Below are 24,762 nucleotides of genomic sequence, written 5' to 3' on the forward strand. Positions count from 1 at the left end.
CTTTCTGGCTTTGTGGGCCAGAAAATTGTACCCAAATGAGGTATGATTGTTGCTAAAGTTTGTTAGTGTGCCGGATTGTGATCAGTAATGAATTGTACTTTTGTAACTTCTTTTTAAATAGCACATCCGTTTAAAATTAACATGTTAGCAGAAATTCACTCGCAGCAAACGTTGTTCCCCATCACTTCCTTCAAAGATTAATTAGTGTCAATGTTCAAACGTTCTTCCATTGAGGAAATAGCAGAGCGGAAAAAAATAAAATGTATAAAAGACTTATTAAAGTACATTATTTTACTAGTCATAATTACATTCGATCAATATTAAAATTTGGTTACAATAAAAAAATCAATCAAATCTACCCTTTATATATACCAAGAATGAAATTTAACACTATGTCATTCTAGGTTTATGTCTTCTTCCATAGACTAATTAATGGATATAGTCTCGGCTCTCTAACCGAGAGATCACGGGTTGAAATCCCAGAGGTCCAATCATTTACTTTGACAATAAAAACCAGTGAATATCGAAGCCGGCATACCTAAGACGCTGAGGCTTAAATAAGAAAAAGAATTTTAGGTTGCACTTTACTAGACCACTTATTAGCTGACTGTGCTGGCGACCATCTTGGTTATATTTCTATAAGATCAATCTTAAACCTCTTGCTCTTTCACGACCCCTTATTTTGAGGGAGATGTCACATTTTAATGATGTAATTAATACACATCCGTACGCCTTCTGGTTTTTGAAAAATGTATTGGCTACCCAGAAAAAAATCTCGAACTTTATTGTACTTTATCGTTTAAATGTTTAAAAAGTATATACTTTACAAACAAAACTATTACTTTAATTCGTATTAATAACATCTTTAAAGTGAGACATTCCCTGAATTCTACATTTAGAAGTAAGGTCTTATAAGTGCACGAGGTTTAAACTTTTCCTTATGAGAAAAATCATGGATGTTTCATTACCTTAAATTCTTGGAAATTGAATTTAAGTTCCACGTTTAGGAATGTTTTTTCATTCTGCTTTACAATGAAAATCTTTTAGAAATAAGCTGATTATCTGAGTTAATTAATAGAATTATAGATGAAACTTCAGAACAAAATTGAATTTACAATATGTCCTTAAAAATATAAATTTGTTGCATAACTTAAGATCTTCGGATATTAGGATCTTCATTTTGGAACTTCATCAATTCATTTAGAAACTTAGGATATTAAGCTTTATAGTAGCAATAATAAAGAAATTATACAGTAACCGATGAATGATATGACAAATATACTTTTAAACATTCAAAACTGAATGTCTAGACATTTATAAAAGGATAATCGAGAGAGACCAGATTATTTAGTCCTAACAAGTGGTTGTGATTGTGTTTCACGAATGTGTATATACTTGCCTAATAGGTTGACGATACTTTATAGAATCTTTCATACACGGTTGTAAACCAGGCATATTTGTGCAATCGTTAATGCAATTTTGACTAAAAGATTGATTTTACTAATGAGAAAATCACTGTAACATTTGAGATTTCGAAATTCATTAAAATATTAGTAGACCCATATTACATTCGATCCAGTAAGTTCCTATTTAAGTTTTCTTTTGGTAGATAGTACTAGAAGTTGGTAGTTACTGGAATAAATAATACCTTCTGTCTTAGAAACAAGGAAGTTCCTAGACAATCCGAAAATACACATTTCCGATGTTTGTACTTCTGGTGGCAGAAGGCATCCAGTGTTCGGGGTCTTTCAGAGGCTTGTAGTTTCTACTGAAAAGGTAACACAAAAGCTGGAGGTTTCCAGAGGACATTGATTTCTAGAGACAAAAGGACCAGTGACTCTACAAGAGTGAGCTTCAAAAGGAAAAATTCTATTCCAATGACTAGGGGCTTATACTGACTTGGGCAACCAAGATGCCAGGAGGTTCCAAAAAAACCAGAACTTCTGGAGACTCCCAGATGAATGAATTGATTCGGGTCCTCTCAAAGACCTGCCTATCCAGCAGGAACAACCATAATAGTAAACATGAATAGTGGTCTCGTTATAATACTCTATCTGGTCATGAAGTCTAGAGGTCCTTTACAGGACACACCCAATGAGGAGTTAGTATCCCAGGTAGTTTCACAGATGGGTATCCTTCAGATAGAGAAGGCTCTCGATTTGATTCCAAAGATTGAGAACTCCTATCGCTCGTGAACCCCGTAGTCAGTTTCTACGACTGGCAGGACTTTGAGGGCAAGAGGTTTACAGATCGAAGCAGCCTGAAGCTGTTTATCTCAAGAGTCACCCAGTGGGCCACCGGCCAGTGAATATCCTAGGGGTGAGTGAGGGCTTATATTTTAGATTGGTCATATAATCATCTGAAGATAAGTGCTTTCAGAGGAGATCCTCTCTTGCATTTCTAGTGGCAAGTTGATTCAGAATTCTGGGCTTTCAGATATTGGAACCCTAGAGTCAGCTTGTACCCATCATCAGACACTTCTAGAAATTATGTAAGAGCCAGGTAGTAGACTTCAAGTTGAAAGTATCTAGACGAAATTTACTCTTTTGCTCTCAATGCTTAATAGCTTTCAATATTTTCAATGACCGGCATTTTGAAATCTAGCGGGATACAAAAATGTGTGTGTAATAAATAGTCGTTGGGTGTTTCTAGGAGGGGTTTCATTTTCTGTTTATTTTGTGAAAATGCTAGATAAAAATGTTTGCAAATTCTATTCGTCACCGTCTTAAAATGCGTATTTACTGATTAACGCACTTATCTGAGGTATGAGTAAGTACTATGATCGTACCACGTTAAATTCAAATTAACTGGCACTATAACTGATAGTCATTTACCCAAGAACCTACTGATGTGATGAGAATTTGATCCCGAGAACCTAGATGCTGGAGAAAATTACACTAAATTAACAAGGCTTTCCAAAATTATGTTCATAAATAAATACAAATTTATGGTGTAGTTCATTCCTCTACTTTATATTACAACTCTTTCGTTTCCAGAATGTAGAGTGACAACTTTTACAGTAAGGTAAAAGAAAAACAAAGTTTGTTATTCACTCGTAGTTTGTTTTATTCAAATTTGTATGTCATGTAATACTGTAATATTATTTGCTCATTATATTACCTTTAATGTGTAATGTTACTCTTTACATGGTGTTTACAAGGTAAGAAATGTCGGAACACTCGATAAAATGGGATTACTTAATACTGAACAATTAAAATGTTTTTGTACTTTAATGGATTTTTGTATACGTATTCCTAATAAGGGAGGAAATCATAATGAATTGAAAACTAAACCCAAATACACGCTAAAACTATCATCTCTAACCTGACTTTTTTCTAAATAGAACTTTCATCATTTCAAAATAAAATATTTAGTACAACTGTTAGAGTTGTTCTCAATGTTTTTGGAAAAGATGCTACTTGTAGCAACAAACAAGAAAAGACAACAGATTTGTCAATTTTCAAGGACCAAATATTTATTATTCATGTTTCTTATATGGTCTAATGTTCGGAAATCGAAAACATTATATGAATCATCTTATCATTTTCGGCCTGTTGCCATCTCAATTTCCAGTAAACGGGTCATATATATAATTATGATATAAGAGGAAAAAATAAATCCTTCTTGGTGGTCACCATTCGAAATGATATTTTGCTCGTTAAAAGAACCAAACGGTTGACCGGGTGGTAGCGGGTGGGAAATCATCGCTATGTAAATGGGACGACACCTTTAGAGGTGTTTTTATGGTTTATTTATGGTGCTTCAACCGGCTTCCTTGGGTGGGCCTGTAACATGGGAGGGTTTAGATTTGATAACATCTCTTATATGGGTGGGTCCTTTTGTGTAACATTTGGCCGGGCATTACTACAGTAGTAAAACATATCATTGACCAGTAGCTTGATAGAGCCACTCACTCATGCATTACGCTTATTGATCTTATTTGCACACGTCAGTTTCTCTCACACGATGATATTCACCACCAGATGGATTTATAGATGAACTTAAAACTACACAAAAATTATAGACTTTTATGATCAATTTCCTGAAGTCATAAAAAGTAGGAAAAGACATTTTTCATCACTCCTCGAGGAGTTACAGGTATGCAAAGTAGGAAAATCGAGCAATTTTGTAACGAGACCCAAATAAAACGTTTTAAGATAACGATGTGAATTGTTTACAATATTTATACATATAACACGTAAGTATAGATCTACGTGTAAGTTAACATTATTTTATTCGTATACATAAAAAATAATATCTTTCACAATTTTCTTTGAGCTATTAATATCTTGTATTCCTAAATTTACTTCGAATACCTAAGACTCTATTTGGAATTATCTATATTATCTTTTTTAAATATGTTTCCAATTAATAACCAACTGCACCGCCTTAATGTAACAGACCGTTGTTACGTTCGCTCCTAAAGTTGATATCTATTAAGTGGTGTAAAATACTTTCTAGTCTGTACCTCAACATTTAATGTCCAATGAGGTTGCTTGCTATTGTGAATAATGAGTCTATGGTGATCCTGAAGTCCTCATTGAGCTTGAGCTCTATGGTATAAGGTGTAAAATTATTCGTTATTTGGATGAAACTACTGTCTTATGTTTTAGATAAACTCGATGTTGTGACTTTTTTCAAGTGAACTTATTTAAATTTAGTGAAAATTAGCCTCCATACTGTAGTGTCCATTTGTCCCCATTGAAGAATTAAAAATGAAAGGGATATAACAAACAAGTGCAGCGATACTACCGGAAGCGATTTTTTTTTTAAGTAAACCACAATCAAACAAATACCCTGAAAACGTGGAAAAGAGGTGACAGTTTTTAACAAAGTTTAGGATAATCTACAGTTTTCTTTAGAGTATGTATTATCGTAAATTGAAAGTTACACAAAACCAACTAAAGATGTCAATTTCTCCCGGGATCAATAATTCATTACCTTTACATTAATATTGCCATCTAGGGTTTTCGAGGATGATTTCTTGTTTTATTGACTGAAATAGTCTCTAAGGGAACTAAAAGTTGGATTGCCACTGGATATCTGAGTGGTCTTCTAATTTATAATGCAAACATCAATGTAGTTAAATTCACAAAATCTTAAGATATAAGAATGCTATTGAATGAAAGTTTGAACCATGCTCTGCAAATTTTATAAGACTACTATAGAAAACCATTTTACCACCAGCTTTCCACCCTCTATCACACAGTGTACAATTAAACAAACATTTCATAAACATCTGAAAACGTTTTTGTAATTTAATACTGTAAATTAGAATTCCATGGTTGGTAGACATTTGTTGCCACTCAAGTTAGTTTTATGGGGCCCAAATACAGGGATAGCCAGAAAGTTCACGTATAATAAAAAAAAATTGACAAGGATAAAGGGTTCAGATATTTAAACGAAAACGTATCATACGAATAATTTTGTTTAAAACCTACTTCAACGTATTATGCGATGTATGCTAATGACGATGTTTCAGATTTCAGCATATTTGATCTATCACACGTATTCGGTTATGTTTCAAAATTTTCGGAATTTCTAACACGACTGATGTTGGGTGAATATTCGGATACTCATATAAACCAAACTATCCTGGATCTTAGGAGTTCTGGAAATTCATTCTAGTGCTTAGTACTTGCATATAGATTTCAATTCCAAGGGAGCCTAAAAGAGTATCTAACTAGGATAACCAACAGGATCTCGTCCTGCAGGATTTCCCCGCCGCGCCGCACCGCTCACGCGCGAACCCGTTGAGTCACTAGGTGACTCGCCTCAGACAGACGATATTTCTTCTATAAAATTCCAGTCTTGTATTAATATTTAGTAATCGGCCGTGCGGTCCGGTGGAGTGGGGTCTCTCGAGAACTAACAGATTTCAAGATGTTTGCGGAGGCCAGAGTGTTTGCTGGTGGGCGCATAATGACGCGTACACCCCACCTCCCCTACAGCGCTGTTCGCTGTTTGCCCACACCACTACAGGCTGTTTGCTCGGCTTCTGTCTCAGCGGGGGCTGTTGGCTGTTTACTCACGAGATGGTGCATGCAACTCCATTGTAAACCTATGTGTCAAGATCGGAGATCATCTAGAGGGATACGGGGTAGATTTAGAAGAGGAAACTTTAAGGGCGTTTCCAGAGCCCAGATTACTATGAAAGTATAAAACAAAACGCTGTTTATGCAGCATTTATATCAATTACCTGTGTCTCTGCACCCAGTTTCCCATTGGATGACAGTTACGTCATAGGCACATCCTTCTTAGCATAATACTGTAAACACTTCTGAAAATAATGATCACTGGAAAATACTCCTATCTCACGATCCATTTAAGAATTGTTTGACTTTAAGTGTAAAGAGTTTTTTGTGCCCTGAAGTCGGAGAGTGAAACAATTTTTACGCAAACCAATTAAATAAACTAATTTCTTTGTAATATTCTATAATATTTGTGTGACTAATTCCAACAATATCAGTAATTCTTTGTTTAAAGTTTGTTATTGACGATGGAGTTTTGAAAGGCAACAGGTTTTCGGACATTTTCCATCGTTATAGGTTACAAAAGGTATAAAACAACGTTTGGGGATTGGAATCCATTCTTTTCGTCTTTTTTTCTTTATTATTGTAAGTATTAATACCTCCCCCACCTGACGAAGAGGATAGATTCCAATCCTCGAGACGTTGTGTTATTCCTTTTGTAACCTATAACGATGGCAAATGTCCGAAATCCTGTTATCCTTTCAATATCAGTAACACTTAAACTATTTTGGGCCAGAGTGGAGAAAAACTAAGTCCACCTAATGTTAATGAAAATACCTATGCGTAATATTATGGAGTCAAATGATAATATTGAATTGGAAGTTGATATGTTTAACGTACATATTGTTTATCTTCATTAATTTCAAAGTTAAACGACATTTCTGTTGTCTATTATTTCAGGTTTAGCGCGTATAGAAGCGTTTCTGGTTCGAATCAAATCTATGTACCACACCAGAGTTTACCATGTTGTCAGGATAACAAACATATGACATGATATGTTCTTTTCAATTCACACGAAGAGTGATCTTAACCAAACACTGATTTATGAAGTTACGGTACTCCTAATCTCCGCAATTCCCTTGTAATTCCATCCACTACCACGGAAAACCATCGTGACCATAGAAATATAAAGCAGAAGGAAGGTGGCGCTCTACCACCACCTTGAAACAGTCTTCAAGCAATAATTTGATAATAACTATGACATTTTATTATTAATTCTAAGTAGTTTCAATTTAACAATATATTCCATGAAATTCAATTGCGTTTTGACTAAAACCTTATTAATGTCTTCATTATTAGAAATTCAATTTACTTATAACGATGTTCCCCAGGAATCAAACTTATGGTTGTGATCTAATACTAATTTTTCTATTAGTAGTCATTGTAGTATATGTTACTCCATTAATTTACTTAATCTTTCAAAACTCCTATTTTTAAATTTAATATTTAAATTATAAATAAATGCGTATACTATGCGTATACTGCACTCCTATTAGCAATCTTATGTCTTATGTTATGCATGTTTATCTTATTTTCAATTTAATAAAAACTTTCATGAAAACTATAGTGGAACATATAGTACACGACGTACTACATGTAGTTATTCAATCTAACAAGAGTTTCATCGTAAAAAATTGTCATTATTAAATTTGTTTCAACGCCATAGGTTAGTTCGTCAAAGGCTGTTGATTAGGAGAAAGTTCCTATGCGGTTATCAACGTTATCAACAAGTATAATTAGTGAAATTTTAGTATAAGCGATTGGTAGATCTTATCTAGGTGACTTTTAGATAACATTTATATTTTCCCCGTATAGAATGATAAAAAGTAGTCAAAACTGTTTCTATCCACTGCCAAGGCTTGAACACTGAGAAGAATGTTAAGATTTATTCGTTCCCCAAATTGGTTATCATTAACGATTTAAACACACGGGAATGTATGATGCTGAATTACGGTATAGTACTCAAGAGAGAATTGTGCTCAGTGTTCTCAGAGAACGTACTTTATTTATCCCAGCCATAATGCCTTATTTACTTTTGGAAGAGAAAATTGTAAATTATTATGTTTTCTAGAACAGCTTTGATTACGTTGTTCACCCCGAAATTTTCAGTGGGGCTGACAGGATAGCAATTTTTCATTGTTTTTTGGTTTATCTCCCAAGTAGACCTTTAATATGGGAACACGCATCTGATTAATCTTTTCCTCGCTTTATTTGGAAGAACCGGATGTGTAGGGCACAGAAGGATGAACTCCGAGGTCAGACTAAAGATAGTGTGGAATGCAATCCCACCTTTGACCTGCACAGTTATCATCAGTACACCGATGTTGTAAACCACCTTTTCGGCCATCTTGGTTAGATACTTTCTTAGTCCCATAAGCCATAGTCCATAAGCCTGTTCTTAAAAATATATAATTACTGAACGAACATTTGTAAAACAATTCTACACAAGAAAAAAATTAAAACAATTTAATTGTTCCAGCGAAACTCGTTAGCAAAAAATTTTATCCTGTCAAACGAGATTCATCATGTAAATAAACGTCTGTATCTTTTGTTTATAAACGCAACAGTACTGTATCTCGAAACTGTGGTTTTTAATTCTCTCATAATACAACCATCGTTACAGTTCCATCAATGGTTTAGTCACAAGATGTATGCTAGCAATGCAGAACTTTATCCTTTTCTACTACTATACATATGCTGTTACATTCTAAATCGACGTTTTAGACTCCTTTCCTTTACTTTAAATATAAAGTTTCTTAATAGGAAAATCTGTATTGAATATAAGTTATAATCAGTTAATATTAACAGATATCCGTATGTTTAACTATTCATCTGTTACAATTCAACTTTGTTACACGAAAATCTAGGATGGATTTCAGACGATTTCTTATTTTTAACAGTGTTAAAATCTACCCGATGTTAAAAGAGGATCTTCAGACGCGTTAACTGAAGCGCTCTTAATGATGAATGTCAAGCAGTTCTGTGAAATTCCTGCAATGTCTTCATGACGACCAATCTGAAAACACATATGCGGTTCGATGTCTTCTACTTCAGGGCTGCCCAACCTACGGCCCGCGGGCCGGATCCGGCCCGCGAGTCAGTTTTATGTGGCCCGCCTTGTTGCCAAAACAACCAAATTAGTTTACAAGGATTTGAAATATTAAATAAATACAAATTTTGAGAACCAAGCAGTCCAGCCGATTTCACGTAGAACAAGCCGTATTCATTTGGTGGAGTATGAGTGTTGAAAGAAGTAAAGTAGTTGCAGACAGATTTCACTGACTACGGTGGTGGCTGCCGGCTGGCGAATAGAGCGCGCGTAAAGCACGGCACAGCGCGTGGTGCGGCGACGTAACCCCTACCCAACTCAAGGTCACCACTCGCCACGTAATTTGTATGTCCTAGTATCCTAGTAGGATTAATTAAAATCAATGTATTCAATTTATTGGTGACTTTTTTATTGTTCCCTCAGAATTAGATCAAACATCCAAAAGTCTGGGTTTATATTTATTTCTACTAAAAGAGCCTAAAAACATAATATATTATAAACCTTTACCTAACAACTAATAAATAATAAGAAATTACAACAATCAGGGAACAAGGGCCAAATAACCTTAAAACCCATATTTTGCACAAGATTTCTGGAACAAACCCCGGGCAATACGTTTTGTTTGGGGTTCCAAATCCCCTGGGATGTTGGCCCGCCTGGCCACAAAGGCTTTACGATGTGGCCCTTGGGTAAAAAAGGTTGGGCACCCCTGTCTACTTGTTTGATCACCAAATGACAAGAGGGAAGTTTGTGGCATGTAGCCTAGCTACTATTTAGTATACCATGAATACTGCATTAACATTATGAATGTGGCTGAACTAAAATAGTTTGATGGAGAGAATTCCTTGAAAACTGTTGAACCTTACTGTACAGTTCACTCTTATATCAAACCTCAGCACCTGACCTGTAGGAATTATATGTAACAGTTTCCTCGATGACTGATAACAGTTTCCTCGATGACCGATAACAGTTTCCTCGTTGGAATTTCACTACTATAATGTACTAAATGTATAGAATAACTTTTAAGGTTGGCCAAATGAAACGCTTGTTATCGTTTATGGTTATATTCCTGAGCTATGATAATTAAGTGAAACTAGATTACTTATGTGTACCGGCGTATATCCGAAAATAAATCAAATCGTATTACTTGAGTATTCCCATATCTCAAAAATTTAAATCTTCTCGTAATAGTTAGTTTTAAAACGATCTAAAAACTGTAATTAAATATAGTTGAAATTTAATTGATTGGCTGGAATTTGGAAAACCTAAAATTTAATCAGTGACTTATGTCTTGTAACTCTTCGTCTTAATTTTAAAGAAGAAAGAAAATGAAGGGATTTATAAATCGTATAAAAATAGTTTTATGGGTATAATGATATTTTATATGCATTGAAACTTAATCTATAATTAAAATCGTTCATACAGCTATATTTAGTGTTGTATTTGGATGTTCTTGGAAAAGCAAAGCTCGTAGTTTAAATGGCTTTTCATAAAATATTAGAGGGGACAAATTTATAGATACAACAGTTTGAAATTCAACTACGTCAGAGAAATGTTTCTTGTTGTCCTAAACGGATTATATACTAGTAAATGATCTCTCGTAAGAATTGCAGCTCGGGTGTCATGTTGTTCATAAAATGTCTCTATAGACGCTACTGATGATGAATGGCGTAGCAAAGGGGGCCGGCGGGGACGGGCCGCACCGGGTGTCTCCTTTTTTGGGGTGACACCCACCCGGTCTCTCAACTTTAAGAAAAACATACAAACAAAATTAATAAATAATTCGCCAGCACAAAAATTTCTTTTTCGGGGATTCCTCCTCTAGCACTATGAGCTCTATGTATAATTCGGGGATTCCCGCAAAAGAGTCTGACGCTGTGTGGGGGATTCCCCGTCCTATACTCACGATCTTTGACGTTTCAGTTGCAACATTTTTCATTTATTTCTGTGTTTGCAGCTGTCAAAGCTAGAAAGTTGAAATTTTAATTGTATAATAATTCCTTATCTGCCTTAGTTATTATTGTTTTGCCAATTTCTTCAATATTATAAAAATAAATTATCCATGACCTTTATCATATAAAATGTTTTTATTTTTACTTTCGATGGGGTGACACCACCAACTTCCGCACCGGGTGCCACCCAAGTTAGCTATGCCACTGCTGATGAAATATACACTGAGATACCATCTAACCTACATTCCGAGAACTCAAACTTAGTCAACCGAAATCCTTGTTATCTACTACCAAAATATAGTATTAGTTTCAATCTCTTAACGGGTGACAGCATAATCACCGTTATTGAATTACATATTCTGAGTTGGTTCGGTAATTTTCGCGCCGTGCAAGTCATTTAGTTACGAGTGTAGGAATGGCTCAAAGTCCGTGTTGTTCTTGCAGAAGATTATTTGTCTTTCACGAGTACTGTATGACTACAATGCATATGGACCAACTAACACGGAACACAAACATTGAACAACCAACCGAGTGAATCCTTTAATTTAGTTCAAACTGAGATTCGTCAAGTGAATGTTTCATTATGGTATGTTTGGTATGCAGCGAGCGGTGCTCGACTGTAAACGATGAACGTAGTCCTCCAGAGTCTTATCCAGCCACCAGGCTATCCAGAGAGGCAAGTCCTTGTGCTGAGCTACAATTAGAGAGTGGTCTGGGAAGGCCGTGGTCGGGGGAAAGTAGGCTACTGATAACTGATAGCTGTATCAGCGTTATCAGCGCGCGGCTCGAATCTACCGCTGATGCATTGCGATACGAGCGCGCACTGCCGAGATACTGTTGGCTTTGTCGGCAGCTCTACTCTGCAGCGCAGCGTCAGGAATCCCTTAGACATGTTATCCCACTCCTAGAGAAAGTAGTACGTTTACGTAAGTTGGACTGCTGTCAAAATTGAATATGATTACAGTTTTACTGTTTCATGTATTGTTTTAACGGTTTTGGTCGATTCATTATCCCTCTGATAAGAAATACACTATTGTACGATAAGAAGTAAACAGATAACGTGGATGCTTCTAAACCAGGAAAGACGAACGCTTGCAGTTCCAAGCCTGCCTACTCAGTTGTAATCCGTTTTCTTTATAGCGATAAAACGTTTTACTCGGATATTATTACTGATAACGCTGTAAAATCGACTGTTAGTAGTCGATGACATGTCAATATACAATAATGTATAAAACTACTTTAGGGTAAAATAACCGCGTACAAAAAAATAAGTTTCGTAGGCATATAACGTTCTTTGAGCAATACCTTTAGGTTTTAATAAGAGAACTTAGATTGAATGGAATTGATTTTCAACTGTCCGTGTCGGAAAACGCTAATACAGTACAAACAGTGCTATATAGTGATAAATAGTGATAGACAGTGCAACATTTCGTTAGTCCTAGGAAAATATTTTGGTTTTTTAGATAGCCCACACCAAATTACTTCAACTGTTATATAGGTTTGTATGCACTCTGATGTAAATTGCTACCAACTCAGAAATTTACTCTGTTAGGTTATAGCCACTGTCTCGATGGATCTTTTCTTTCATCGCCATCAGTGTGAGGCAGCACCTTCAGCAATGTTGGCAATAGGTTTGTATGCACTCTGATGTAAATTGCTACCAACTCAGAAATTTCCTCTGTTAGGTTATAGCCACTGTCTCGATGGATCTTTTCTTTCATCGCCATCAGTGTGAGGCAGCACCTTCAGCAATGTTGGCAATAGGTTTGTATGCACTCTGATGTAAATTGCTACCAACTCAGAAATTTACTCTGTTAGGTTATAGCCACTGTCTCGATGGATCTTTTCTTTCATCGCCATCAGTGTGAGGCAGCACCTTCAGCAATGTTGGCAATAGGTTTGTATGCACTCTGATGTAAATTGCTACCAACTCAGAAATTTACTCTGTTAGGTTATAGCCACTGTCTCGATGGATCTTTTCTTTCATCGCCATCAGTGTGAGGCAGCACCTTCAGCAATGTTGGCAATAGGTTTGTATGCACTCTGATGTAAATTGCTACCAACTCAGAAATTTACTCTGTTAGGTTATAGCCACTGTCTCGATGGATCTTTTCTTTCATCGCCATCAGTGTGAGGCAGCACCTTCAGCAATGTTGGCAATAGGTTTGTATGCACTCTGATGTAAATTGCTACCAACTCAGAAATTTACTCTGTTAGGTTATAGCCACTGTCTCGATGGATCTTTTCTTTCATCGCCATCAGTGTGAGGCAGCACCTTCAGCAATGTTGGCAATAGGTTTGTATGCACTCTGATGTAAATTGCTACCAACTCAGAAATTTACTCTGTTAGGTTATAGCCACTGTCTCGATGGATCTTTTCTTTCATCGCCATCAGTGTGAGGCAGCACCTTCAGCAATGTTGGCAATAGGTTTGTATGCACTCTGATGTAAATTGCTACCAACTCAGAAATTTACTCTGTTAGGTTATAGCCACTGTCTCGATGGATCTTTTCTTTCATCGCCATCAGTGTGAGGCAGCACCTTCAGCAATGTTGGCAATAGGTTTGTATGCACTCTGATGTAAATTGCTACCAACTCAGAAATTTACTCTGTTAGGTTACAGCCACTGTCTCGATGGATCTTTTCTTTCATCGCCATCAGTGTGAGGCAGCACCTTCAGCAATGTTGGCAATAGGTTTGTATGCACTCTGATGTAAATTGCTACCAACTCAGAAATTTACTCTGTTAGGTTATAGCCACTGTCTCGATGGATCTTTTCTTTCATCGCCATCAGTATGTGGCAGCACCTTCAGCAATGTTGGCAATAGGTTTGTATGCACTCTGATGTAAATTGCTACCAACTCAGAAATTTACTCTGTTAGGTTACAGCCACTGTCTCGATGGATCTTTTCTTTCATCGCCATCAGTGTGAGGCAGCACCTTCAGCAATGTTGGCAATAGGTTTGTATGCACTCTGATGTAAATTGCTACCAACTCAGAAATTTACTCTGTTAGGTTATAGCCACTGTCTCGATGGATCTTTTCTTTCATCGCCATCAGTGTGAGGCAGCACCTTCAGCAATGTTGGCAATAGGTTTGTATGCACTCTGATGTAAATTGCTACCAACTCAGAAATTTACTCTGTTAGGTTATAGCCACTGTCTCGATGGATCTTTTCTTTCATCGCCATCAGTGTGAGGCAGCACCTTCAGCAATGTTGGCAATAGGTTTGTATGCACTCTGATGTAAATTGCTACCAACTCAGAAATTTCCTCTGTTAGGTTATAGCCACTGTCTCGATGGATCTTTTCTTTCATCGCCATCAGTGTGAGGCAGCACCTTCAGCAATGTTGGCAATAGGTTTGTATGCACTCTGATGTAAATTGCTACCAACTCAGAAATTTCCTCTGTTAGGTTATAGCCACTGTCTCGATGGATCTTTTCTTTCATCGCCATCAGTGTGAGGCAGCACCTTCAGCAATGTTGGCAATAGGTTTGTATGCACTCTGATGTAAATTGCTACCAACTCAGAAATTTCCTCTGTTAGGTTATAGCCACTGTCTCGATGGATCTTTTCTTTCATCGCCATCAGTGTGAGGCAGCACCTTCAGCAATGTTGGCAATAGGTTTGTATGCACTCTGATGTAAATTGCTACCAACTCAGAAATTTCCTCTGTTAGGTTATAGCCACTGTCTCGATGGATCTTTTCTTTCATCGCCATCAGTGTGAGGCAGCACCTTCAGCAATGTTGGCAATAGGTTTGTATGCACTCTGATGTAAATTGCTACCAACTCAGAAATTTCCTCTGTTAGGTTATAGCCACTGTCTCGATGGATCTTTTCTTTCATCGCCATCAGTGTGAGGCAGCACCTTCAGCAATGTTGGCAGGAGGCACTGATGGATAAGATAAGATATGTAAGTTAAGTGACCCCAGATTATACTTCAAAACTGCATTAATAACGACTTCGGAGTGATGGTTTCGTTTAGCCTGTAAGACTTTGCGAAGTTTGGTGTAGTATTATAAAGTAGACCAGGAATTTCATCCGAATTCCTAAAAATAACCTGCAAATTGAAATGTTGACTAGAGTAGTACTCGAAGTATGGCTTGCTCCCGACTGGTGGGTGAAGTAGTCTCTGCCAAGCCTAGCTTGTGGCGAAAGCGTTAATTTTTAGTCTATTATCTTATAATTCATCTTGTAGTATACATTATTCATGTATTTCCCAAATATGGATCCACCGCCCATTCACCATCAGATGGTTTCTGTATATTGTACCAACTGCTTTACACAATTCCTTATGCAGGACACGTACATTTGCTCATTCTTAAAAAAATCAAACCAAAATATTGAGTGAAATTATAGCGGTTTGTGTATTTACTGTTATAATATGTATCTCTTTTGTACACGTGGGTATGAAATAAATTCTTATTTCTCAATCTGTCACCAACACGATATTACTTCTTCGACTACGTGTAATATATATATATATATATATATATATATATATATATATATATATATATATATATATACTATATATACTATAGTATATATACTATTTCACTTATTGAAATGAAAAAAACAAAGATTACAAGGCTTTTATATATTTCGTGGGATTTAATACCCACATGTTCAGGAAGCATAATATAAATGAAGAAAACAAGAAACAAGAAACACAAAGAGTCTTCAGCTGACTGACAAAACAGTTTTTACCTAGTGTTTTCTAGTCCGCTATTTTCTTCGAATTGTTTGTTCAAAAGTTTTATTTAAGTGTTTTTAATTATTGTTTTTAACTTTTAAACCGTGTTTAGATTGTATTTGTTTGATTAATTCACAAGATTCGTTCACACAAGAAATTTGATGTTCAAATTCAAATATTGTAAACAAAGGCTTAACCTAAAATGTTTTAAACCTACTCCTTACCGCTATGACAGCCAGCCAGGCTAATGAATTGTTCCAGCTCGGACAAAGTTCGACGTTAGACATGAATGAAATGCTAACTGTTCCTCTTCCCGATAACAACAACGACTTCGTGAATCCAAAAAAGCGACATATTACTAAAACTGCAAATGCTTCTCCACCTCCTAAGAAGTACTACCTCGATGTGAGTGAGATTCATTCAAAAAACCGATTCAAGATACTTGAACCAACCCATACCAATGTTGCAGATCATAGCTACTGTCTTCCTTCCTCACAACAAGGACATGAAATGGAACAAGGATCTCCTGATGATATAAAGAAAAATAAATCACGATCTAAGATCCCACCAATATTTTTGCGTGACGTAAATAACCACCAAGAAATAATAAAAGATATTAAGTGTAATGTAATATCAAGTTTCACAACTGAAATCAAAGCTAAATCGATCAAGATAAACCTAACATAAATAAATGACTACAGGAAACTAACTAACTTTTATGAAACAAATCAAGTAAAGTTTTTTCACGTTTAAACCTTCCCAGGACAAAAACCTTGAAGTGATCATTCGTAATGTTCCCTACTCTCTAACTGACGAAGAAATAACAATCAAGAGTTATGTGACATGGGTTACCCGACCATTAAAGTATCAAGATTGTTCAACAAAAACAAAAGTCCAATGCCACTCTGTTTTGTAGAGCTGGAGAATTCGGAGAAAGTGGTCGTGATATTTATGAACCTTGAACAATTGTTTCACGCCATAGTTAAAGTGGAAATTAAAAGGAAGTCAAAAAACATCCCACAGTGTCTGAGATGCCAAGACTTTTGGTCACACAAAAAAAACTTCTGCAAACTGGACCCTCGCTGTGTGCGGTGCTCGGGATCCCCATCTCTATTCAGACTGCCCGGTCAGTAAAGAAACCAAACCAGTGTGTGTTAACTGCGGCGAGGAAACATACTTTCAAATTACAGGAGGTGTAAATACTACCAGGGCATCAAGCAGAAATTGACCGGTCGCAAGAAATCCTCCATAGGGAACGACCAAGAATCTCGTCCACAAGTTACAACGACACGACCCGAAAACTCAACGAACCTGGGAAAACTCAACCAAAATCATCTCCACCTCGATCTCCGTTGAATATGAAACTCCCCAGCTATGCTGAGGTGGCTCATCCGTCGTACATTCCTTCAACTGCAAACTCCGTAGAGGATCCACAATCTCTGGAAGCAGGTAACATCTCAGGTCTTGACGAAATAATAAGCAATGTAGTAAAAATACTCATACCCCAGTTGAAAAAGGTTATTCAGCAGGTTATTGCTTCTTTCTTTAAAAATGCCCGTGACTAACAATCAGGCCCCAACTCTCTTTAAAAACTTAATTTGTTCTCAATTGGAATGCCAATGGCTTGAAAGACAAAAAACATCTCTTTACAGATTTCCTAGTAAGACATAATATAGATGTTGCATGTGTCACTGAAACTCACTTCCTGCCCAATGATAAATTTAAAATAAGTGGCTATTCTATTTACAGACAGGACCGAGTGGCTCCTCATGCCTCTGGGGGTGTCGCAATTTTGATCAAAAGAAACATAAAAACACCACGAATTTCTTGACTCCCCAGTTACAAAGTTTAGAAGCTGTTTCCATAAAAATAATTTTACAAAATGGACTCAACTTTTCATTAGTATCAGCATACTTACCTCCTAACAAACGTTTTGTTGATGAAGATTTTAATAGAATTCTCTATAATAATAGTCCTACTATTTTAATGGAGATCTAAACAGTAAAAACACTTTATGGGGATGTCGCACTAATAACCCAAAGGGTAATAAATTGAATGACTACTTGATGCGTACAACTATTAATATATCTGCTCCTGTTAGAACCAACATTTTATCCGTGGCAGAGAAACCAGCAACATGACATATTAGATATTGTTTTGTTTAATAATTTCAATGAACCCGATAGTACAGCAAACCTTATGCGAGTTAACGTCTGACCACTTACCAGTAATTGTAACTTTTTCAATTAAAAACCCGATTTTACCAATTCCTCCATTGAAACTAATAAATGGTAAAGTTGACTGGGCTGTATTTCATAACGAATTAGAAACTAATATTATCTTGCCGAATTGTTTACAGTCTTTCGAAGATATTGACAACTGTTGTACTACAATTCACTGAGCTGATTAAAAATTCGGTTTAAAAAAGCAGTCGCAAAACAATCACAAACCATGTTTTGTCCTAATCGCGCCCTCCGCAAAGAATTCTTAATTTTAATTAAAGAAAAACATGTTTTTTAGGAGACGGTGGCAGAGACACAGGCATCCAGAAGATCGCATGCAGCTTAACAGGCTCATCAGGAAAATAAAATCAGAATTAGATATTTTCAAAATTAATGACTATCAGAAATATTTGAGTGAAATAAACCCAGGCGATAGTTCAATGTGGCTGGCAACCAAAAGAATTCTCAGAACGCAAACTTCTACGATCCCTCCCCCTTCAACAAGGCCAGGAGACGTACCAGAGAGTGACTCTGAAAAAATGTGAGGTTTTTGCGAATTATTTTGAAAATGCTTTTTCCCCTAACCCTACTGTTAATTTGCAAACTGAAGATGAAGTCAACAGGTTTTTAAATAGCACAATCTTTATCTGCTGAGCTTCCCACTCAGTATATCTCAACATCTGAAATTAGAAATGTTATCCAATACCTACCGTTGAGGAAAGCTCCTGGGTATGAACTTGATAACAAAACTTAATATTAAAGGAACTCCCGCCAACAGCCCATCAGCTATTAAAAAACTTTATTTAATGCATGCCTACACGTTGGTTACTTTTCCTAAATCCTGGAACATGCTGAAGTTATTGTTATCCACAAGCCCGGTAAGCCTGTTAGAAATCCCTCTAGTTACAGACCCATCAGCCTACTACCCACTCTGGCAAAAGTATTTGAAAAGCTAATACAGAAGAGACTATGCAGATTCATTGAAGATGCTCAATGTATTCCTCCCCACCAATTCGGTTTTAGGGCAAAACATTCTACTTACGCAGCAACTTGCGAGGTTAACACAAACAATAGTGCAAGGGTTTGAAAATAAAAGACACTCTGCTGCTTTGTTTCTAGATGTTGCTCAGGCCTTTGACAAAGTATGGCACAAAGGCCTTCTGTATAAGCTATTTCAAACTGGACTTCCAAATTACTTGCAAAACATCATCGAATCATTTTTAGAAAAACCGGACTTTTTCAGTAAAAATAAATTCTACTCATTCCACTGTTCGACAGATCCGGGCTGGTGTGCCACAAGGCTCAATTTTAGGACCTATCCTGTTTAATATGTTTCATGCATGACCTACCCATTCCAGCTCATTCTACGCTTGCTCTTTTCGCTGATGACACTGCCTTGATTTCCCAACATCAAGACATTGACACAGCAGTTGACATGCTTCAGACTGATACAGACCTACTGTTGGATTGGTTCGTTAATTGGAAAATCGCACTTAACCCTCTAAAAATGTGAAGCGAAAATATTTTCGCTAAGAAAATTCAATCCCTTAAGGAATATAGAAATTCAAGATAACATCATACCATGGAATGAAAATGACAGAACTGTTAAAATATTTGGGTGTCTTATTAGACTCTAAACTTACTTATAAACAGCACATAAATTCAAAATTAAATCAAGCAAACACAAGATTTGGCACAAATGTACCCAAATTATCAATAGAAGATCATCTCTTTAAACTTAAATGCGCTCTTTTAATCTACCAAGGAATATTCATACCCCTCTTAACTTATGCTTGTCCAGTTTGGGGTCCTTGCCTCCATAAATCAAAAATGAACAAACTTCAAGTATTCCAAAACAAGTTTTTTGAGAATAGCAACAAATTCTCCATGGTTTGTTAGAAACCGACAGATTCATAATGAATTAGAAATTCCGACCATCTGTGACTACATCCGAAAACTAAGTGCTACATTTCTAGAAACTCTGGACCAATCAACAGGTGCTGTCCATTTTAACATTGGCCCAAAGAACTGTCAACAGAAGACTGAAAGCACGTCTTGTTCAAGACATTTTTATTATAATTTGAAAACATACATTGTTTGTCAAGTACTAATTTATTGTTTATTTTCTGTTAACTGTATTATGTTTATAGGGTGTCTCCATTGGAGCAAAAACCCACTAATGTTAATATTTCTATGTTCTTCTGTTCTCTATGATTCAAACTTCTGTGTATAATTATTTACTTGTAGTAAATTGAACCAGAAATAAAAGCTTTTGAAAAAAAAAAAAAAAAGAAACACAACAAATAAAATAACCAAAAATGTAAATACGCAACTAAAACATTCAAAAACTCAGCTGATATAATCATTAATAGCACAGATGGAAATTTGGAAAAGTTAAAATTATCTTAAATTTATATATATATATTATAATTAGTTATTGGTTGTTGTAATCGAGTTTAATCTACATTTCTACAAAAATAATAACTGCTTATAAAAAAATTGCTAATTAAAATGGTACAAATAATCATATTTTATTATTATTGCAAATAAATTTAATTTAATTAAACTGATCTGAATTTAAACTAAGTTTTTCAACACGATGTCACAATAAAACGTTAATATATTTTATATTATGCAACCCGTCTCACTGTATTTATTTTAATTGTTACAAGACTGTTATAACGGTGGAGATAGAAAGTGAGTAGGGTCAGACACACCCTTGGCACAACGCAACGAATCGCCAGAACCCCGATGCAACAATCAGGAATTACGGCACAGCAAAAACAGTTTCGGACGTGAAGGAGGGAGGAGGGGGCAATAAAATTAAGTGCCCAAGAGTCATATACTACTCAAAATACTGGACATCAAGTGCTAAGTGGACAGGTTTATGGCATGCGAAGGCTCGGGCCTAGACGCAGAGGCTTATCAGTCATGGTTGCCCGCAGCGTGCCGTGTCACGAGGATTGCAGAGACAACAGATGTGCAGTGCAAACATCTAATTGAGCAATACAGAGTGCAATGTAGTACAGGACTTCGGTATTTAGTTATCTTCTACTAATATGACCTACAGGATGAATCTGATAGGATGCTGAAATAAATGGATTGGAATGGAATAAGTTTGCCTTAAGCAAACAACTCTGTTGCCCTTTCCTCCTCTTGTTTACCGTTAGCTGCAAAGACAGGCAAACCATTATCCTAAAAAGCGAAGATAGTGATGGTAATTAGAACAAATTCTAACTTCTGTATTCCTTCTTGGTCGACCAGTGCCGGAAATTCTTAGCTCCCAATTAGGGCTTTCATTGCACAAGTAGAGGCTACCCCTTTGGTCCAGTATTTTGCTGATACGAATGCCACTTATTCTGCACTAGTGGTAATTCGGAGTTCTCAAAACAATTTATCATACAGTACTCAACTTAATCAATAAATCGTGTCAAATCCAATGGATTCTGTCGATTTTGTTGATTTTCATAGCATTTTTAATTCCCTTTTGCCTACTGCATATGAAATGCTATTTTGGAATATTTCGGCATTTCTCTCCCAAAGAACATTGTGGGGAATGAAATTTCCTGGTGATATAACTCCAAATCCAAATTTCATCCAACTGTCTCGAATAGCTGTACCTGCTGCTCTTACGTGCAGATCAATATCCCTTGTGGTATTATGATGATACTGTTGGTCATTTGCGTTTTTGTTTAACTTAGTGGTTTGTTTAATATACAATACATCCGAACTGAATATATCTTAACTTTGGTGAATTAAGCACATGTAATGTAACATGTATTCTATACATTTTCCCACTTGAAGAAGAGAGCAGGTGCTAGTTCGAAACGCTGTGTTTAGGTGGTTTTATTATAATAGCGAAATGCCAGAGATCCCTTTCTAAGTTTCTAAACATACTTTGTAAACTTTAAATAAGAAAATATAATAAACTATTTTTTCTTATAAAGAACCTTACATTATGTTGGGTCATTAACTTACGTACATGTGAAAGACAGAAATAAAATTGTTCAGTTCCTATAATGAAGGCTTCGCTGACAATCAGCCTCTGAAGTAGTATAACAGTGTCAGTAACAAGTCAAGCTGTGGAGGTGGCTAAGAGAATAAACGGCCTGCGTCTTAGAGTACTCGTTCTCTGCTTGACCTGTGTAGAGGGCATTACAGTGCGATTGTGACACCATGACATTCTTCACAAACACTTCAACACTTATCTAGTTGGTTAATGGTTAGTAATTTATATCCCTAGACACATACAGGTTTACTAATAACAAGTTATAATAATAAACAGTGACTTTATCTGTTAACAAATACTAACTTAATTTTATACAAAGAATTGGTTTTTGTGAAGGAGTCTTTATTGTTGACTCTTGGAGCAATTGGAAAATTCTTTAAATATTACTAAATGTTAATAAAAACACTACTTTTTTCCAAACTGTTTAGTTTATTAAATTAAACTCTAGTCAAATCTAATTTTTCATACTGGCAGAAATTTTTCCAAAATTGTTGTATTTACATTTTTACACCATATGTTATTTTAATATTAATTTTAACAAACAATGTGTAAATATTTATTTATTTGTGGAGTTGCCTGAAGATGAAACCTTTGGTTTCGAAAGGCCTCGTCCAAAATATAAACAATTTGAAAAAGTAGTGTTTTTATTAACATTTAGTAATATTTAAAGGAGTCTTTATGATGATATTTACAATAGATATGCCTATAATTGTATTCAATAGGAAATCACATAGAAATGTGTGCAACTATTGCTATTTAATAAAAATGTAACTCCGAAAATACTTAATAGAATAATAATAATAAATGTAATGAATGTTGAGTTTAGATCCGTTTAAACTTTCTTTTAAGTGCAACGTCTGATATCTTACTTTTTTACAAATTTGACTCCAGCACACAGTCGACACATAGACTACAACATCAAATGTAGTCCATAAAAGCGGTTGTCTCGTTGTCTTAGCAGGTGCGCAATTTAGTGCACTACGATTTTAGACACGATCCCAAAGCACGGTGGAGCAACCGAGTTTTCTACACATAACGTAGCTAGGGTGGGAAGGGTTGATTCAGTGTTAATGTTGAGTTTATGTCCAGTTCGCCTTCCTCTTATTCAACATCTGAAATCTCTTAAGAGTTTTCACTTAGATTACACTATATTTTGAATTCTATGTGTCTCTGATATTGAAACTATACATAGAGTTCATTTTAAACTTCTTTGCCGCCGAATGTTTTTAATCACTTTAGACGAACATGACTCCAGACGATTCAATAAGAGGAAGATGAACTGGAGCTAACATTCACATTGAACTGACCCTTTCCATATAGCTACGTTATAATAATAAATTAATTTAACACGATGTTAACAAACTTTGATACTCATACTCGTAATATTTAACAACTAGATTTATTAACCGACATTTGTCTTAACTTTTCATTATGATTAGATGTATTGGTTATTGTATCAGATAAAGTTCCAGCTTTACAGGTAAAAGGTTATCTCAAACCATATGTATGTCTGAGAAAACTTGAAAATATGTATTACCAATGTTTTACATCATAAATAAAACCTTGCATTGTGTTTATAGCTCCTAAAACATTGCTGGATTTTAAAAATATACCATTTTTATAGTCATAAACTTCAAACTTTATCTACATACATAATTTGAATCCATTCGGTCAAAACTTTCTTTAACCAATAATTTTTTGACATTGTCCGGAATATCCATAAAACTATTGGCTGACCTTGTCACCTTGACCTTGTAACCCTGACCTTGTCACCTTGTCACCTTGTCACCTTGCTCGATCTACAGATCAACACCATTCTGTTCCCTGAGTTGGTGGAGGAGCAAACTACACAAAACACTACGAATGTACGAACGTAATTAATGTAACATGTGAAACTTAATGTGTTTTCATTGTTTCAGATACAGTGCAGGATTGTTGCAATGAGTTTATAAAACGTAAGTACCGTACTAAGTAATAATTTATGTTATCAACATACATTTTGAATTTGTCAGAAATCAGTTAAACACGTGTCCTAGAATGCTCTGTTTTCTGTCTGTATTTTATTTGTATTTTTGCATAAATCTCATAACTCAAAAGATTCTTAAACTAAAGGATTGTAATTGTGCATGAGTATTTGTCTATTTAAGACAGAACATTTTGCAAAAGATGAATAAAATATCGTCACTAGTTTCAAAATAACGCCCCTTTTAAAATTGTTGATGATAAGTTTAGAAACCCATAGAGGATACGACAAAACTGTAAGAAACATAAACTCAGCTTGTTAAGTGATGAAACGTTTGATACCTTCATTGTTATGATCATACTACACAAATAGGAGATATTGGATTTTTACTAACAATATCATTTTACAATTTTAGAACTAATATTAGTACCTTCTTTAAACAGAAGTTAAACACTTTTAACAGCTCTTCCAAGAACTAGAGGACTTTACAAACAGACGCGCCACTATCTATACTCTGAGGATCCCTGTTGCCCAGATATTGGAACTATGGGCATATAATATGAGTCAATACACAACTATGTCACTGTAGGCAATGAACTGGAGTAATGCTATCCTACGCCAATACCAGCAAGCCAACCCAGGAAGAAAATTACCGAACGTGTTCTAATTGGAATATTTTAAGACAGTAGACTAGATACCAACAATTAATAATAGACTTTGCTACCCATAATCCTGATTAATATAAATATTTTAGTCAGCTGGAGAAACCTCTAAACTTATTCAGCTTCTGCAGCTCTGAAATTAGTGCAGTTTAACCGTCCCACGTAATTAAATAC

The 24,762-nt window shown here is 35.7% G+C and overlaps 1 long non-coding RNA gene across 1 annotated transcript in view; it reads left to right on the forward strand.

The window, feature by feature from the left end:
* Positions 1 to 12,080: 12,080 nt before the first annotated feature.
* Positions 12,081 to 24,762, forward strand: part of LOC124365087 — a 33,537-nt gene continuing 20,855 nt past the window's right edge. The window contains exons 1-2 of the long non-coding RNA XR_006922700.1: positions 12,081 to 12,531; positions 23,883 to 23,918. This is a non-coding gene — a long non-coding RNA (uncharacterized LOC124365087). The remainder of the gene's footprint in view (positions 12,532 to 23,882; positions 23,919 to 24,762) is intronic.

Source organism: Homalodisca vitripennis, chromosome 6 (genome assembly GCF_021130785.1).
Source record: "Homalodisca vitripennis isolate AUS2020 chromosome 6, UT_GWSS_2.1, whole genome shotgun sequence".
NCBI classification, from domain to species: domain Eukaryota; kingdom Metazoa; phylum Arthropoda; class Insecta; order Hemiptera; family Cicadellidae; genus Homalodisca; species Homalodisca vitripennis.